Source organism: Bos javanicus, chromosome 3 (genome assembly GCF_032452875.1).
Source record: "Bos javanicus breed banteng chromosome 3, ARS-OSU_banteng_1.0, whole genome shotgun sequence".
NCBI classification, from domain to species: Eukaryota; Metazoa; Chordata; class Mammalia; order Artiodactyla; family Bovidae; genus Bos; species Bos javanicus.
The window spans coordinates 91899640-91911116 of NC_083870.1; the positions used below are offsets into that span (position 1 = coordinate 91899640).

Sequence of the window (11477 nt, forward strand, 5' to 3'; positions counted from 1 at the left end):
CGGAGGTGTTATGGAAATGCTCCGTATCTTGATTACTGTCGCGATGATGTAACTTCATGTGTTTTCCACACTAGCAGGATTACACACTAAAAAGGGGAAGTTTTACTGTATGTAAATTATGCCTCAATTTTTAAAAATATCGAACATTTTCTTTTTAATAATAAAAAGATAAAGAAGCAGTATCTAATGCGAAACCAGAATGGATCCTCAGAGCCAGGTGTCCATCCAGCCACTGATGTCACTGTGGGGAGGTGACCCATCCCAGGACACAGGCAGAAGTGGCAGAGCTCAAGCCCCTCCTCAGCCACCCTCACCCCCAGCCCCCAGCCGAGCCGCGCCAGGCCTTGAGGGGGCGGGCGTGCTGCTATAACTGGGGTGGTTTCACGGCTCTCACAGGGCCTTTTAGGGAAGCCCCCCTCTGACCTGAGTGGTTCGAGAGGGTTTCACGGCTCACGGTCAACACCTCTGGCTGCTCAAAGGAGAAAGGAAAGCTGGGAGGGTGGGTCCGCTACCTAGTTGCTCTCCGAGGACAGCACCCAGTTGTCCTTGGCCACGAGCATCTTCAGGGAGGAGACGTTGTTGTAGCTCAGGTACACCTGCCCAGACACAGAGCAGCCTCACCCTCCCCTTCCTCGGGGGCTCGTGCCAGGGCCACTCTGATGTGTGGAGAGGAAGCTGCACGTGAAGAAAGGAGCCCCGGGCTTTGGGAAGGGAGGCCCGGCTGGGCCAGACTCCTCCTCCCCTTGGGACCTCAGCTCGCTCCTGCCAAGCAGGGGGACACGGGAAAGCCCCTGGCTCACCAGGCTGGCCTTGAGGCAGAGTATCCTGTCCCCTTTGGGCCTCCTCCAAGAAGGGAGGGTTGCGGGTCCCCGACAGGTCTGAAAGCTGTCCGCACAGAGCAGAAGGCCTTACCTGGTTGCTAGGATCCCAGGGGACAGAGAGGGGCATCTCCGCCTGCTTACAGGACACGATGTACTTCCTGGGAGAGAGGGAAGATGACAGATTTGGTCCCTCTGGGGCCCACCTCTTCTCAGCAGGCTTACTGGGTGCCAGGCCCTGTGCTCAGCCCAGCAGGGTGGGAGGCACCCCTACGTGGCCAGGGAGACTGGCTGGGCACACAGAAGACAGCAGCTGAGGACACGCACACTCAGAGGTGGGGACTCGCAGGGAAAGGTGTAGACCCGTAACCCTTGCCTGAGTGAACCCTTGTGCCTCAGTGTCCTCATCTGTAAAATGGGATCAGTAGTCACAGCTGCCCCCTCATGGGGTCATCAGAAGAACAGTACTGGGCGTATGGTAAACCCTTCCTAAGCACCTTTTTCTTATTAATATCAAATGGTGAACCGTCGTGTGTTTCCAGCACTTTCAAGCTTGTAAAGTGCTTTGACAGTGGTCATTCACACCTGGATTTGCATCTCAAGCCATTGCGCATCTCCTCTCAGAGCCTTTGCTTCTTCATCTGCAAAAGGGGCATCAGAATCAATGGGAGAGACTCAAGATGTAAAAGAGGCCACACCTGCCCGGGTTCAAATTCTCATTCTGACAATCATTCCTGTCTGTGTGCCCGTGGACACCAAACCCCTCTGTCCTCAGCATCCTCACCTGTTCAAGGGGCCAGTAAGACCACTGTGTCAAGAGGCCAAGACCAGAGACCGCCTGGATGTAAATACCCAGCCCAGGGGCAGCTCCAAAGACAGGTGAGTTCCCAGGGGCAGGGAGCAGACAGGGAGTTGAGACAGAACTGAAGCCGTGTCCCTTCCCACCACCTGGCCTCCACTTGCCTGTCCAGGCGGATCTTCTTCCTGGCACAGCCAGTTTGCCCAGCCCCCATTATTGCCCTCCTTCCCCAAAGGGCCCAAGGAGACCCTCCCTGCAGTCCTAAAGCGGACTTCAGGTCACACAGGGGCAGCCTGGACAGCGCAGTGCCCGGTCACTGAGGCCCAGCCCCAGCTTCCCCTCACACCTGTGAGTGACTTTGGGAACACCACCCGCCCTCACTAAACCTGCTTCCTCCTCCAAAGGGGACTTGCTATGGGCAGGCACGCTTCTGAAGAGTTTCCCGTGCCAGACTTCCACCAAGCCTCGTGACAACCCTCTGTGGATGGCACTAGCACTACCCCCTTTTTACTTTATTTTGGCAGTGCCATGCAGCTCGTGGGATTTCAGTTCCCAACCAGGGACTGAACCTGGGCCGTGGCAATACTTTGGCCACCTGATCGGTGGAGCCGACTCATCTGAGATCTGATGCTGGGAACAATTGAAGGCAAGAGGAGAAGGGGACGATAGAGGATGAGATGGTGAGTTAGCACCTCCGACTCAATGGACATGAATTGAGAAAACTCAGGGATATAGTGAAGGATGAAGGAGCCTGATACGATGCAGTTTATGGGGTCCCAAAGAGTCAGACGGGCTTCCCTCGTGGCTCAGATGGTAAAACGTCTGCCTGCAATGCGGCAGACCTGGGTTCAATCCCTGGGTTTGGAAGATCCCCTGGAGGAGGATATGGCAACCCATTCCAGTACTCTTGCCTGGAAAATCCCATGGATGGAGGAGTCTGGTAGCTTACAGTCCATGGGGTCGCAAAGAATCAGACAGGACTGAGCGACTTCACTTTCTTTTCTTTCTTTCTAAAGAGTCAGACATGACGTATCAACTCAGCAACAACAACATTAGATATCATTGTTTCATGCAATCAGTTTTTGTTTTGATTTAACTGTCTCACAAATGAATATTTTATCTGATCAAGTAACTGAGCAGGACACTATGGGGCTTTCCCAGGACAGAACCACCTCCTCCTTTGCCTCCACTTGGCTCTTGTTTATAGGAAAACTTTAGCCTCCTAGGCCTTCCTCAAGTTCCAAAGAATAAATTTAATCAGAGAAGTGAGAAAAGGCAGAAGCAAAGGAAAACAGTCAAACAAGACAAAATAAGTTTAGCCATTAAACAAAGTCATGGACCTTTTGTTCCTCCTCAAGGGCTATAATAATATCCTGAGCCATGTCCTTTTAGCTGTTTTGCAGAGAATGAAAGCTCCACCAGGTGGAAGAAGTTAACTGTGTGCTGTCCACAAGTGTGTAGACCCCAGTCCACTTGGAACCCAACTACCTCACCATCAACCTATCAGAAGAGTCTACCAGCTGATCACACACCCCACAACCTCCCTCATTCCCTCCCTCCCTAACCCTGTGTTTAAAATCCTTTCCCTAAAGCCATTGGGGAGTTTGGGTCTTTTAAGCACCAACTGCCTAAAGTCCTTGCTCGGTGCCGGGTAATAGATGCTGCACTTTCCTTCACCGCAACCCAGTGTCAGGAGATTGGCTTTACTGCACACAAGGGGGCGAGTGGACCCAAGTTTGATTCAATAGTGATCATTTTTTAAATTCAATCACAGACCTTCCATCTGGGATCAATTTCCTTCTGCCTGAAGAATAGCCTTCATAAATTCCTCAATAAGAATTTATTAGTGATGGGGCTTCCTGTTGTTGAGAGTCTGCCTGCCAATACAGGGGACTTGGGTTCGATCCTTGGTCCAGGAATATCCTGCATGCTGTGGAGCAACTAAACCTCTGCACACCAGCTACTGAGCCTGCACTCTAGAGCCTGGGAAGAACACCTGCTGAGCCCCGGAGCTGCAACTCCTGAAGCCCGTGGAGCCCCTGCTCAGTGACGAGAGAAGAGCCGCCTGTGCGCTGCAACAGAATAGCCCCCACTCGCTGCAACTAGAGAAATCCTAGTGCAGCAACGAAGACCCAGCGCAGCCAAAAATAAAATGAACAAATAACATTTTTAGAAAATAATTTATTAGTGATACTCAGATCTTGTTTACAAAAAAACTATTTTATCCTCATTCTTGAAAATATTGTCACTGCATGTGGGATTCCAGGGTGTCTATTATTCTGTTTTAGCACATCAGAGTGAATCTCCCACTGCCTCTGGCTCCCATTGACATATCTGGCTCATTATTCCACTGGAATCATTTCCCAGTCTCATCTCCTACACAGTTTCTGCTTTAGCGACACAGTGGTTCCCCCAAACTCACAGTAACGTTTCTTACCTTTTTGCCTTTTCTCAGGCTGTTGCTTCCATCCAGGGTGCTTTCTTCCTCCCTTTCATCCCCATTCCATCTGCATGACTCCTACTTATCTGTCAAAAACCAGTGGTACCTTCTCTAGGAAGTCCTCCTTGGGCCCCTCCCCACAGCTCAGGACTTTCTCTCTGCTCTTGCAGCATAGATCAGAACTGTATTATAGTGTGCTACAAATCTCTGGAAACTTGTTTCCCTCTCTGCACTGAGAATGCTTTAAGAACAGAGACCACATCTTATGTATCTTTGCACACCAGGTACCTGAGGCCTGGCCCATACGTGGTACCAAATATACTTGGCAAGTATTTCAATACTTCAGTAAGTATTTCCTGAAGAAATGTTTTACTCTCACTTTGTCCTCCCAAACCTCACTCTTGCCCTGTTCTTTAACACTTAATCTGTTCTCTGCCACCTCCTCTCCACTGGGGTTCTGCCTCTGATGACATGGCTGAGTTGAAAGTCTTGTCCTCGATCTTCATTCTCTGCCTTCCCTAGAGCATCTGCTTTATGATGCTCAAACTTAGGAATCCTCCTTCCTTGATCTCTGGAGCACTTCACTCTGCTGGTTCTCTCCCTGCCCCAGATTCTTTTTCTCTTGTGTTGTTTTCTGTGTCCCCATTCCCTACCCCCTCTTAAAAAAAACAAACAAACAAAAAAAAAAACCTCCTTACATCTGTGTCCCCTGGGATTCTGGGCTTGGGTCTCCCCTCTCTCACTTGGGATCTTGTCTATACTCCTCGCTTCAATTATGGTATCCATGCACATGGCTCCTGAATAAGTCAGGGTCCAAGGTGGAAAGCAAGAAACCACACTGAGTATTTCTCCCCAACCCAGGGATTGACCCGGGTCTCCTGCATTGCAAACAGATTTTTTACCATCTAAGCCAGCAGGGAAGCCTCGTTTGAAACAGAGGAAACAGGGACTTCCCTGGCAGTCCAGTGGTTAAGACGCTTCCATTGCAGGGGACACAGGTTCAATTCCTGGTCAGAAGCGAATCTTGCATGCCTTGCAGCCAAAAAAAAGCGTAAAAAAAGAAAACAGTTTCATGATGATAGTGAGGAGCCAAATGGGCGGAAGGCAGGGATACCAGAGTGGGAGTAGGAGCCATTCATTGCTAGACACATTCCCTGAAGCAGAGGAAAAGAGATGACAAAATACACTGCCTCTCCCAACCTCTTACTCCATCCGGCCAGTGCTTCCCATTGCTTGACGCAGCTGGAAGGCAGACAAGGGGGCAGGGTTGAACTCAGTGCAGGGCCAGGGAAGAGCCAGGAGTGGATCTGCGGACACCCTGGGCTGAGACTAACATAGCCCCATCCCTGGGCTTCCCGCCCCAACTGGTTCATCATCTACATACCTGACGTGACTCATCACGTCGTACTTGAATCTTCTTCCCACAAAACCCGTTCCTCCTCCCAGCTTTCTTATTTCTATCAGTGGTCCCTGATTCTCCAAGAGACAGGCTGAAACCTTCCAGCAAAGCCTCTGACTCCTCCCTCCCTCTCCTCCTTCCTCCACGTGGTGTCAGTTTCCAGGTCCAAAAGATTCTTTGATGAAAATATGCACAGATCCTCCCCTTTCCTCACACCTAATTCAGATCTCCTCTTCTCTCACTGTTTTTTTTTTTTTCTTTTACTTTGCAGCATGTGGGCTTTCTCTAGTTGTGGCACGCAGGTGTACTTGCCCCACGGCATGTGGGAGTTTAGTACCCACACCAGGAATCAAACCTCTGTCCCCTGCACTGGGAGGTGGATTCGCAACCACTGGACCACCAGGGAAGTCCCTTGTCTGGCTTCTAACAAGAGCTTCTTCGCTGGGTTCCCTACTTCCGTTAACCTTTTCCTGATTCATGCTACACCACAGCCTGCCATCACCAGTGAATCAAAGATGGCTTTTTCCACCCTGCAGCCTTATTGCCCCACCACAGGCTCACTCAAACCTCATGACTTAACAGCCTTCCCCCAGTTCCCCTAGGATGTCCTGTGCTCCCTCCTTCTGAGCCTTGGGTCATCCTGCCGGTTATCTGGAATGCCACTTGCTCTTTCCTCTCTCCCAGTGGAAACCCCACCCAACCATGCAGCTCCACACTGATGTAAATCTTAGGGAATGAAATCTTTTTTTTTTTTTTTTAATATGGAACACTTCACGAATTTGCATGTCATCCTTGCGCAGGGGCCATGCTAATCTTCTCTGTATCGTTCCAATTTTAGTATATGTGCTGCCGAAGCGAGCATGGGAATGAAATCTTAACAGCAGATTCCAGAAGCCTTAAAAATGTGCAATTCTACTTCTGAGAATCAGGCCTAGAACATCATCAGGAATATGGCCAGAGAGGCTCATTGGAGCATTTGCTTATTAGTAAAAGACTGTAAACAATCCAGGTATCCAACATGGAAGGTAATGGTTCCATAAACTAGGGAAACAGCCATTGATTGAGATTTTATGCATCTATTAAAAGGGAAAATTGCAATCATATGGGGAAATGCTCATATTATGTATGTGAGGGAAAAGCAGATTACAAACTCATGCTTTATAAATTATATACATACATGAACAACAACACATCATCTTTATCAAGCATTTGGTAGGTACCAGGTACTGTCACAAATGATTTACATGTGTTTTGTCATTTAACCCTCATGACAACCCTACAAGGTAATAAGTGAGGAAACTGAGGGACCGAAAGGTGAAGTGACTGCCCCAGGTCACACAGCTAGTGAGTGTCAGGGCTAGAAGGGAGGACAGGCGCCCAGAGCCTATGCATTTAGACATGCTGTCCCCCACAAGCAGAGGAAACCCAACCGTTTTTTTAAACAGACAAATATAAATATTCCACAGGCCAGATAATACTACTTTAAAACCTAACAAATACAATAAATGTTGGGATGTGGTACAGAGCAATATCACAAGACAATTCTTTTTGAAGTTTGTTTTTTATGTATGCATAGAAAAAATGTATAACAATATACATCACAACTTTAATAATAACTTTCTTAGAAGGAAAATATTATTTTTTTTTCTTTTCTTTTTTACTAGCTTTGATTTTTTTTCAAAATCTGGAGTATGTATATATTACTATTTTCCTGGTTTGGGGTTTTAAAAACAATGTATGATCCAATTAGGAGAAGGCAGTGCCACCCCACTCCAGTACTCTTGCCTGGAAAATCCCATGGACGGAGGAGACTGGTGGGCTGCAGTCCATGGGGTCGCTGAGGGTCGGACATGACTGAGCGACTTCACTTTCACTTTTCACTTTCATGCATTGGAGAAGGAAATGGCAACCCACTCCAGTGTTCTTGCCTGGAGAATCCCAGGGATGGCGGAGCCTGGTGGGCTGCCGTCTATGGGGTCACACAGAGTCAGACACGACTGAAGTGACTTAGCAGCAGCATGATCCAATTAGGGCAGCAGCTGTGGCACATTGGTGTCTCTGTCCTCGACATCTAACACAGTAAATGGCACAGAATAGGTACTCGGTAAAAGTGAAATGGATGTCCTTTAGTTATAGATCCTGCCTCCTGCACAGTCACTCTAGAAAGGGATTGCAGGATAATGTGAATCCACAAAGGTCAAGGATATGAAACAACAGCAGGCAATTTTCACAGAAATGAGGCTACTAAGTACAGGAAATCATTTCAATGCTGCATTCTTAGGACTCAGTAACCACTTTTCTCTTTGAAACTAAGTATTTTCAGTGGTTTATTATAAATGTACAATGACAGTTGTGAACATCAGTTGATTTTGGCGGGGTGGGGGCAGAAGCTTGAGAACTGAGTATGTTGGTTGCCTTGCTACTTAAAATAAAATGGGCTTCCCTGGTAGCTCAGCTGGTAAAGAATCCACCTGCAAAGCAGGAGACCCCTCTTCCATTCCTGAGTGAGGAAGATCTGCTGAAGAAAGGATAGGCTACCCACTCCAATGTTCTTGGGCTTCCTTGGTGGCTCACCTGCAATATGAGAGACCTGGGTTCGAGCCCTGGGTTGGGAAGATCCCCTGGAGAAGGGAATCTGTACCAGTATTCTGGCCTGGAGAATTCCATGGACTATATAGACTCAGACAGGACTAGCGACTTTCACTTCATACTTTATACTTCCTTAAATAAAGTGGCCACAGTGCTTGCCCTTGAACAGGTCTCAGTAATCAACAATCTTACGGGAAGTAAGGGAGTGTAAGAACTAAGGGAAAGCCCTCAAGAAACAATAGTTCAGATAAAACAGAGTCCTAGTTCTTCCTCAAGGGGTATGTGTAAACAATCTGACAGGGAGTTCTGCCAGAACTAAGGCTTCCACCCAGGCGGAGGATGGGATGTTGACCTTTCCTGAGCTTCATGATTTCAGTCAACTAAAACTTGGACTCCATCATCTTTTGCCTCAATTCTATGGGGAATTCTCCTCTGCTCAAGCCCCTTCATAAACACACATGTACAACTGCTCCTATTTTGCTGTTCCTGGAGACGTTGCTTTGGGAAAGTAATAAATCCTCCTCTGGATCTTTGGCTTGGTTGTGTCTTTTGACTTGGCACGGAAAAGACAGTTTTCAAGTAAGGGTGTGGGTAATTGAAGTAACCCAGGAAAGAGAAGCTGGGTCTAGGTGGACCTGTGGTTGTTCTGAGTGGAATGGCCTGGGAGGTCATGTGGCTCTGTGACAGGGAATGGGGGGATAAGAGGTGTGGAGGGGGGCCTCCTCCAGCCATTCCTCAATAACAGCTTCCAGAATCATTCTCCAAAATGCGAAGCTGAGCATGTCCCTCTCCTGCTTATCCCACAGACGAAGGCTCCCTATGCCCTCCTGGTTGGAGTCAAGCTCTTTATCAGGGTGACCCAGCCCTGCTAGCCTCCCCAGCCTTCTCCCCTGAGCATCCCTGTCTCCCACCTGGCAGGGTCCAGCCCCACTGCACAGCTGCCCTCCTGGGCAAGCCCTTCTCCCACATGCTCTGCTCCCTCCACACACACTGCCCCCTCATCTAGAACAGCCTTTCCTAGCCCTGGTCCCACATGGCTCTCTAAGTCCTCCACGTCTCCCCTGAAAGTCACATGGCCTGCCCAGGAGGCTGGGGTTCCCAGTTCCCCTGTGCTCATCGGGGATCCATCAGGTCCCACCTCGGAGGCCATGCTATTAGCCCATCTTACAGGCTGTAACCCCACACTCCCGCAGCATCAGCTCTAGAACAGTGGCTCCACCTAAGAGATGCTGGAGCCCCTGACAGCCCCCATGTTCTCCTCTCCTACCATATGTCACAGGGGGCTGATGGGTCCCCAGAGCTAGCATGGTACTGGGCACAGAGTGGGGCTCAGTACCAACATCAGTTTTCTGTCTCATGAGGAGTGTCATGGGCAATGGGGTCCTGTGGCCTGGAGACCAACCCAGAAGTCTTCCTCCTGCCAAAAGCCAGAGCTGAATAAAGACCCTCTTCCTCAAAGGCAGCCTGCAGAGGCCACAGAGCTGAGAGAGGCTGCTATGCTGAGTGCCTCAGAATCCACCAGCATCCTTTCCAGGGATGGACAACACACAGCCTGCTGGGTGGAAAGACCCAGGCTTATACCTCAGCTCTGCTGCTGACCGACTCCCACTTCCTTATCTGAGATGCAGGAGTTATACTTCCCCACAAGAATGTCACAAAGACTAAATAAGCACACAGTTCTAAAGCGGACGCCAAGCAGGGCCCTGTGGGGTACCTGGGCACTGAGGTCTCTTTGTCTGTCATTTCTTATAGGCCAAACTCCAGGCTCCATGACCTCTTGGTTCCAACTGGTAGAACAGTTGCTGATCAAGAGAGGAACAGCAACATAACTACCTGAGGCAAGATTAAAGGGACCATAGAGGCTCATCAAGATAAGAGACTAGATCACCTGAGACCCTGCAAACGCCCTAATCTTGCCAGCAACCCCTCCCTTTAGAAACTGCAGAAGAAGGAATGAAGACCGTTACTGCCCTGATCCTTATCACATACTCCTGCCTGACTAGGTAACCTCTCCCTGGTCATCAGAGAGTGGGGCACACTTCTTGAGCAGCTTGCCTGCTGTGTTTCTCCTTTGCCTGGCAAAGTAATAAAGCCACTTTTTCCTTCTCCCCCATAACTGTCTCCGTATTTCTGTTTGAAATTGGTGCACAGACAGCCAAGATTTTGGCAACAAAACAAAGGCTGTTTGTATGTGGAAAGCCTAGTCGATGGTAAGAGCTAAGTTCTAGACTGTCTCCAACATCACCCTTACTCTTACTGGCAAGTCTGGCAGCGCCTTGCTGTCTTTATGGGCCTCCATCTCCAGGCACAGATGACCACCCCTTTCTCCTCTAAGTGACCCTTCTATTGGCTTCCTGGTCCCTCCCCACCTCTTGTCATTCTGTCCCACAACACTTAACCAATTTCTCTTCCCCCACCAGCCCTAAAGTCTGTGGTCCCCAAAAGTCTGCCTCCACCCCCTTCTCTCTTTGCCTTAAGCAGGAAAAGATGCTCACAGCTTCATGTTTGGTCCAGAGTCCTAGACTTCTACATCCAATTCCTTCCTGGGCAGCTGCTCTTCAGGGACTCCTGGAGCCCCCATGACCTGAGGATACCTGAACCAAACTCCCTCCCGACCTTCTCCTTAGGTCCCAGATTCCCTGGATCTGCCCACCTGGGCATCCTTCTAATCACTCTTACACACACACAGACACACACACACTCACTCAAGTAATCAAGGCCCCTGCTGGATTTCTCTGTACACTTCTGCCCCAATTCCCCATTCCCCATGCACATGGCAGTTGGCTCTTGGACTGATTTAAACTCCAGGGTCTCTGAAATAGGGACAGTCTCTGTTTTCCCACACCGGGAACCACAGAACACCCTCTGGGCCAGGCAGTGACCAGTCCCTCCCCTGTGGACTCAGAAGTGGCCTGCAGCAGCCCAGGTCAGCATGCCAGTTCTATCAGTTCTATCCATCTATCTTCACTTCTATCTGAAAGTGAAGTCGCTCAGTCGTATCCAACTCTTTGCAACCCAACAGACTGTCCTACCAGGCTCCTCTGTCCATGGGATTTTCCAGGCAAGAGTACTGGAGTGGGGTGCCATTTCCTTCTCCAGGGGATCTTCCCGACCCAGGGGTTGAACCCATGTCTCCTGCATTGTATGCAGATGCTTAACCATCTGAGCCACCAGGGAAGTCCAAAGTAGGGCTCGTCTGGGATTTGAACCCAGGACCTCTCTCACCCTAAGCGAGAATCATACCCCTAGACCAACAAGCCACTAATCTATCTGGGATAGAAGGAAAATTCACGTTCCTCTGGCAGATCTAATCTGTTCTTGTCACTCACCCTTGCCTGACCTTCCAGACTCCCTGGGGCAGGGCAGAAAGAAGGAAGGCCTCCTTCTATGCAGGGGAAGAAAACCTCCAGGTCTTTAGGAAAGCAAGGTCAA

At 49.4% G+C, this 11477-nt stretch overlaps 2 non-coding genes across 2 annotated transcripts; both read right to left on the reverse strand.

Moving 5' to 3' along the window:
• Positions 1-6211: 6211 nt before the first annotated feature.
• Positions 6212-6318, reverse strand: LOC133245398 (U6 spliceosomal RNA). Its single transcript, XR_009735663.1, has one exon. It is a non-coding gene; the product is annotated as a U6 spliceosomal RNA (small nuclear RNA).
• A 4915-nt stretch (positions 6319-11233) lies between these two features.
• On the reverse strand, positions 11234-11305 carry TRNAP-AGG (transfer RNA proline (anticodon AGG)). Its single transcript has one exon. It is a non-coding gene; the product is annotated as a tRNA-Pro (tRNA).
• Between the last annotated feature and the right edge of the window lie 172 nt (positions 11306-11477).